Genomic DNA, 6,648 nt, shown 5'->3' on the forward strand with positions numbered 1-6,648 from the left:
GCTCCAGTTCCCTGAAAAAAATTAATGTAGAGAGAAGGTTCTACATTAGATGTACCCAATAGTCATTGTCACTGGGCTGCAGGGCTCCAGTCCACCTGGCGTTGCTTGTCCCCTAGTTCCCCAGGGCACAATTTCCTTGGAGATCAGTGCTCCAGTAGGAGAAGCTTTGCTGTCTGCCTGCTTTCCTCCCCCAAGGCTCTAGTTCTATTGCTGCAATTATGACCTCATTTTGTTTGTATCTGGAATTTTAATCCCTATCTCCTTACCTCATCTATTCCCTGGCTTTCTTCTTCTATTGGAACAGCAAACTTCATCTCTAACCGATTAGTAGTTTTAGTCTTTTGATTTCCCCTTTATCCATCAGTTTAATCCAGAACATTCTGTCTACTTCCAGTATTTTCCCTTTTACACCAGTTAATAAGTAAATGATCCTTTTAAAATTTGTTTAAGAGATCCACTTAGGAACCTTCAAATTTATTTAAGAGATCCACCATTAGCTTGTATAATGATCTGCAAGAAATTCTGAAAGTAGCAAGATTACACAAATAACCATCTAAAGACACTGTATAAAAAAAACAGGAATAAAAATGACCAGAAATCCTGCCAGCATTTGCAATTCTCTAGTTAACATAACGTTACCACATTAGCAGCTCTGAAAGTCACCCGGGCAGTGGGGATCTTGAAAGTGACAGTGGGGTCATGCATATGTTTGTACATACAGACACTGCACTGAACATGCCCACAATTTAAACAGAAGTGCTAGAGCACAGAGAGCAGAAGTTTTGCCAACTTTAATCTTCTTAAAGTCTGTGTAGTCAGCAGTGTCAGTGCTGAGGGCTTCAGCATGGGCTATTCATGTCCTGTGCAAGCCTCACATACCCAAACCCGACTGCTAATCCTTTTCTCTTTGTTGGTATCAACAAATCCAGATTGCTGTTACTTTTGGTACAGCTGTATATGCTGCAGTCCCACCTGGCTGCCCTGCAGACATATTGAAGACACTAAAGAGCCTTTGAACACCAGGGTTATGTACTGTTGCCACAATACGTGAGCTCCATCTGCTGCATTCCAGTAGTTTGTTATATCCTCATGATGACAGGAAAATGAATCCTTCCATGAAGGTGAGAAAACAATGTAAGAAATTAGAAAAACAACAAGATGAAATGTTGTGAGGATAATACTATTTGAAAGCAGTAGTTAATTTGGCTGTTGAAGAATGAGGATTCAATAAGAGTGTATTAGAAGTACCACATCCCTGCCTTTCTTCCAAAACTTCCCTGCAGATCTTCCCATCAAGAATGAAAGTTGTGCAATTAGAAATCAAACTTATTTATGTTTTTCTATGTAGCAAGTTTTGCTGATGTTTTTGGTTTTGTTTTGTTTGTTTGTTTTGTTTTTCAGGTGAGGAATAATATATCTGTGGGTTCTACAGCACTGGTGTAGCTATGGGAAGCCAGGTAAGTTCAAAGATCTTTACTATGGGCTATAAGACTCACTAAAGCAAAGTTCAAGCCTGTATATGTCCAGGTCAAACTACTTTACAAAGAAATACACACACACAAAAAGACTCATTTATTCTATCTTTAAATGTGAGGATGGGAGTGAAAATTAAGCATTTGGTAAACAGGGAACCATGTTTGAACTGTTTGAAAGAGGTAAAAATAGTATTCTGTTCTGAGGATATGAACACACACACACACAGAGGCCCTACCAAATCTCTACAAAGCACCAAAACAAGCTATTCTTACAGAACTGCATGAAAAAATTAAATTAAATTAAAATAAAATAAAATAATAAAAAAAAATAGTGACTTCTCCTTTCTTGGGCAGTGTTTTAATGGTCCAAAACACCAATCCCCACTAATAGAGTCTCATACAGAGGAACCAAAATAGTCCTGTGTTATTTCCTGCTAAACCAGTTATGCAAACGCAGTAAATAAAGGGACTAAAAACATCAACAGTCAAAATCAAAGCGATGAGAAAGCTACTCAATGAATGTTAATGCTTTTTAAACCCATCAGGTAGATGAACTAAGTGTTTTCTAAACTACAACAAGGGCTTCTTCACACTGGAGGAGTTCAACCTACAAAATAGCAAACACTCAGCCTAGGAAAAAACATTATAAAGTATGTAGCAATTTAGCTATTGCTGTTTGTCAGAGTCACAATAAAATGTGAAAAAAACCTGAGCCCAGACCTCTCAAAACAACTGAAACACAAATACATACAAGGTAGAGATAGAAGAGTAAGGTATCTAATGGTCCTTACCATGTTTCTGGGAAAATAGATTATATAAAAGGCTTCACAGTCTTAATATGTGAAAAAAAATTAAAAATGCACAGGAGGGTAAATTGATTATTATCTGGAAAGGGCTCTGGCAAAAAATAAAAGAAAGAAAGGTGAAAAAAGCTGAAACGAGGAGAAGAAGGGAGAGGGATGTGTAGAAAACTACTTGAAGAGCATGTTGTACCATCCCTTAATGGTTCAGAATAAGCATTTCACATGCCATCTGTTTAATTTGTGATCCAGCCCATCAAAGCTGGATCAAAGTAAATTAGACTCCGAAGAATCTACCAGAATTGGTGCAGCTCTGATGCTGGTGTACTAGATGTTTACAAATAGGTATACTTACAGAAGCAGGTTAGCTCCTTCATCAATGGATTTGCATTTTAAGACGAGACATCTTAGGAGCTGGGAACATCAACTTTAACTACCTTGTAACTAACTCCCCTGACATGCTGCAAAGTCATCAGGGGTTTCTCACAGCACCTCTTAGACGAGAGAATTTTTGAAAGCATGTATAACATGCAGTATTTCTAGGGAAAGCAAAATAACTAAAGAACGAGGGGAGGTTCAGGAATCTAAAAGCACTGAACTACTGACCGTCTTTTTATGAAAGGTAGTGAGCTGGACGTAATATACTTTGAAAATGCATTAAATTTTCCTGAAATGTAAGTAGATTACCTACTTTATCTCTAATTTTTACTGTCCTATATACTTTAACTATATTATTGAAACACTTGCAGTTTAGGTTTAATGTTAATCTTTGACAAAATAATTCCACAATTTCTTATTTATAGTTCTCAGAAGGCTACATTGGGGAATTAAGTGATTACTATTGGAAGAAACTGAGGAAAAATCCTGTGTATAACTCAGTAATTCTTAACCACTGTGAAGCATTGACTGCTTCATCACATTCAGTTGAAAGCTGCAGTTCCTTTATCTCTAAATAAGGATTGACAACATGAAGGAATATAAGGAACCTCATGGCAAGTCTGTCTTTCAACCTTTTACAATCTCAGGAGTGAAGAATCCAAGCTGTAGTATCACCAAAAGCCTTTGGAACAGACAAAGTGTAATGCCATAAAGAAGCTGTGGGGATCATTAACATCTTTGGTTATGAAGGATGCACTGGTTTAGCATTGCTCAGACTGGTGTCAATATTGTCCAAGATGATGGATTAGACTGAAATCAGTCACTCAGATATTCTGGATCTTGTCTCACAGTAACTCCTACCTCCTGAAAAACATGCCAAAACACAGAAATGTGGAAGTATTGTGGGAGACCAGTAAATAAGTAATGATAATTTCCCTTCCACAAAGCAGCAGCAGGAGAAAAAAAACCACCAAACAAACCCAGAACCAACCTAAAGCCAAAGAAAAAACCCAGCACAATTGACAGAAACAAAACAAATAAAAGAAATAATTGAAGAAAGAGTAATGACAATACAGAAAAAAAATAAAATTCAAAATTAACTTATCAAGCCCCCCTATTTCCCCTTATTATAAATGGATAAAAATTCATCTACTGGCTCATTGAAATGTGACTTCCAGTAGTAAACAGCTATGTAATGTGGGATAGCGATCTCAATTAGCTGGGTGCCTTTAAATTCTAAACCCTTTTTCCATTTCTCTAACTAACTTAAAACTGCCATCTGTCATGTTACCAGACACTTTATGCAGGAATCAAGTGTATCAAAATTTCCCTACTTTGCCATGGCTTGAGCTGTCTTTAAATGACACTAAAATCCAGAGATGATTGAAAACTCAGATGCAGAGCACACAAATGCACCACATGTGCACATGTAATCATAGCCTTTCAGAGGCTGGTGCCACTACCATGAGCCCGCCGAGCCCCTGGTCTTACTCCAGCTGCTGGCACTGAGACCTCAGTATGCCCATACACACACAGAGAACATAGGCCTGAACCCAGGAAAGCAAAGCTAGAAATTAATATAATAAGAAGACAGGACAGACTCTGCTAATTGGGCACACAGCACAGGTAGAAAAGTGTATTGATTAGCAAACTGTTTAAAAACAACCAGATCTTTCTGTCACCTTATCTCTCATGTTTTTGCCAGCTTGTTCCTCCCCAAATCATCCAAATCCTTTTTTTTCCTCATCTTTAGTTTCTTCCGTAAACCACCTATTATAAGACCTCTGCAATTCTAAAATATTCTTCCCCTAGCACACTCTCTGCCTCTAGGCAGGAACTCCCTCAGCTCATCGAGTGCTCCAGCTTTGACTTTTTATATAATGAGTGTCACACCAGTGCCATGGGGCTGTGGGTCCCGTGGAAGAGCCATGGAAAGAGCCCACTCCCACTGGCTCTCTGTGCTCCCTTGTTGGAGTGAGTAAGGGAGCATTTAAAATCACAGGTATAGCCATGGGATCCACAGGTCCCTTTCAGTCTGAACCTGGTTTTCCAAATACTGGATGAGGTTATGTAACCAAAGTTGTCCTGTATATCTGGAGGAGTTGGCAGCATGAAGCTATGTCAGAGCTACCTGTCCTCTTCCCCTCCCTGACATGCTTGTTTTCTTCAGCTGCCAAACAACATAGCTGGAACAAAAAACCTCTTCCATGCAGCCAAGCTATGGGAAGAAGGGAAGAGTAGAAAGGGAGAGAAGAAATTGGAGGCTATCCCAATCTAGAAGATGAAGAAAGAAGACATGCAGAAGCCAAAAAAGTAGAAGAAGACAGTACAATGTTATTAATACTGTGTTTCAACAAATTCAAGAAAAAAAAAAGTAAAATTTGTGTCCATTAGCAAGAGTTTCCAGAGAAAATTAATTCAGTCACATTTCAGCACAGGCTTTCAGCATGGTTTTGATTAATTTTCATTTAAATGACCAATGTGAAGTTAACATATACATGGTAAAGGTTTCCCAACACTTACTTTCAAGTTATAGTTTTTAGCAAGAAAAAGTTTTTGTGTTTATTCATACGAAAGATGTTTTGTTTGATTGTCTGTTTTAGAGCACTGACCTTTGTTGCTATTCACTTGAAGTAAAACTATAAGTGTTAAGACCATCCTATCTACTTAGTCATCACTTCGCAGCTATAACTGTGGACAACTTAAAGCACAGTAATTTCCTTAAACTATTTAACATCATCCAAAAACTGTGTCAGCTACTAATGAGCACAAAAAATGCCCAATATAATCCCAAATATAAATAACAATATCTGAGGAAGGAAAACATACATGAGTTTGGAGCACAGCAACATTTCCAAGTTGTATGTACAGAAAATTGCATAGACAAGTTTTAAAATTCTATGATATAGAAAGATGCAGCTACTAAGGTATGTGTTATTGGCTCACTGGGCCAAAGGCAAGAATTACCATTACAATAGAGTCTATGCATCCACATGTCCCACTTACAGTATCATGCAGAGTCAATGGCTCCCCCCACTTCTTCCTGCTTTAAGCAGAAATAAATAAGAAGAAAACTAATGTAAACTGCTTTTCCCTAGACTATCTGTCTGACAGCCTTCTGCCACAGAAATACAGCAGAGAAGTTATCTGTTCAAAACTTGCATTAACACACAGTTTATTTTCCCCAACCTCTTAGGGAAAAAAGAGACCACTACGGCCTTCTAAAGCATCTCAATTTAAAATACTGTGCTGTGAAGAATATTGCTCTCTTGACCTAGTTTCAGCCTCTTATTTCCAGAGCACTGCATAAAAGCATGCATCAGAGCATCCTTCAAACATATTAAAGCTCCTTGAACTCTGAGAAGAGCTTTATTCAAGTTCCTCCTTGCTGTACACAGGCAGTTGATGTGAGTGAAGATCCTTACAGTTTGGCCGCTATTGGACACTACACAGGCCCTCTCTGACACCTGTCATGTAGCCTTTGTTACTACCTGACAGAATTCTATCCTTTTATCAACTGAACTGTACTCCTCAAATCATGAACTTCCTACTTCTAGTTGACTACATACACGATCTCCTTGGACGCTAACCTTATTTTGTCTCTACAGGAACCTGGTGATTTGCATACACTTGCCTCATCAATTCTCTCCTATTTCTTTGCAGAGTGTCTCCACTGGAGTTTTTGGGTTTCACTTCTTCCCTCTTGAAGTGATCTTTCAGGATCACATGCTAGGGCAAAGCTGCTATTCTTCCTAGAAATAAATTCTTTCCTAAAAATCACAAAATCACAGAATATGCTGAGTTGGAAGGGACCCATCAGAATAATTGAGTCCAACTCTTAGGCCCACAGACGACCACTCCAAGAATCACACCCATGTGCCTAAGACCCTTGTCCAAATGTTTCCTGAACTCTGGCAGACCTGGTGCTGTGACCACTACCCTGGGGAGCCTTTTCTACTGCTCAGCCACACTCTGGATGAAGAGCCTTTTTCTAA

The 6,648-nt window shown here is 38.6% G+C and overlaps 1 long non-coding RNA gene across 1 annotated transcript; it reads left to right on the top strand.

Annotated features, from left to right (window-relative positions):
- Window positions 1-1,067: 1,067 nt before the first annotated feature.
- LOC135407856 (uncharacterized) lies at window positions 1,068-5,011 on the top strand. The gene is made up of 3 exons (XR_010427049.1): window positions 1,068-1,121; window positions 1,402-1,457; window positions 4,824-5,011. It is a non-coding gene; the product is annotated as an uncharacterized LOC135407856 (long non-coding RNA).
- The last annotated feature ends 1,637 nt before the right edge of the window (window positions 5,012-6,648 follow it).

Source organism: Pseudopipra pipra, chromosome Z, assembly GCF_036250125.1.
Source record: "Pseudopipra pipra isolate bDixPip1 chromosome Z, bDixPip1.hap1, whole genome shotgun sequence".
NCBI lineage: Eukaryota > Metazoa > Chordata > Aves > Passeriformes > Pipridae > Pseudopipra > Pseudopipra pipra.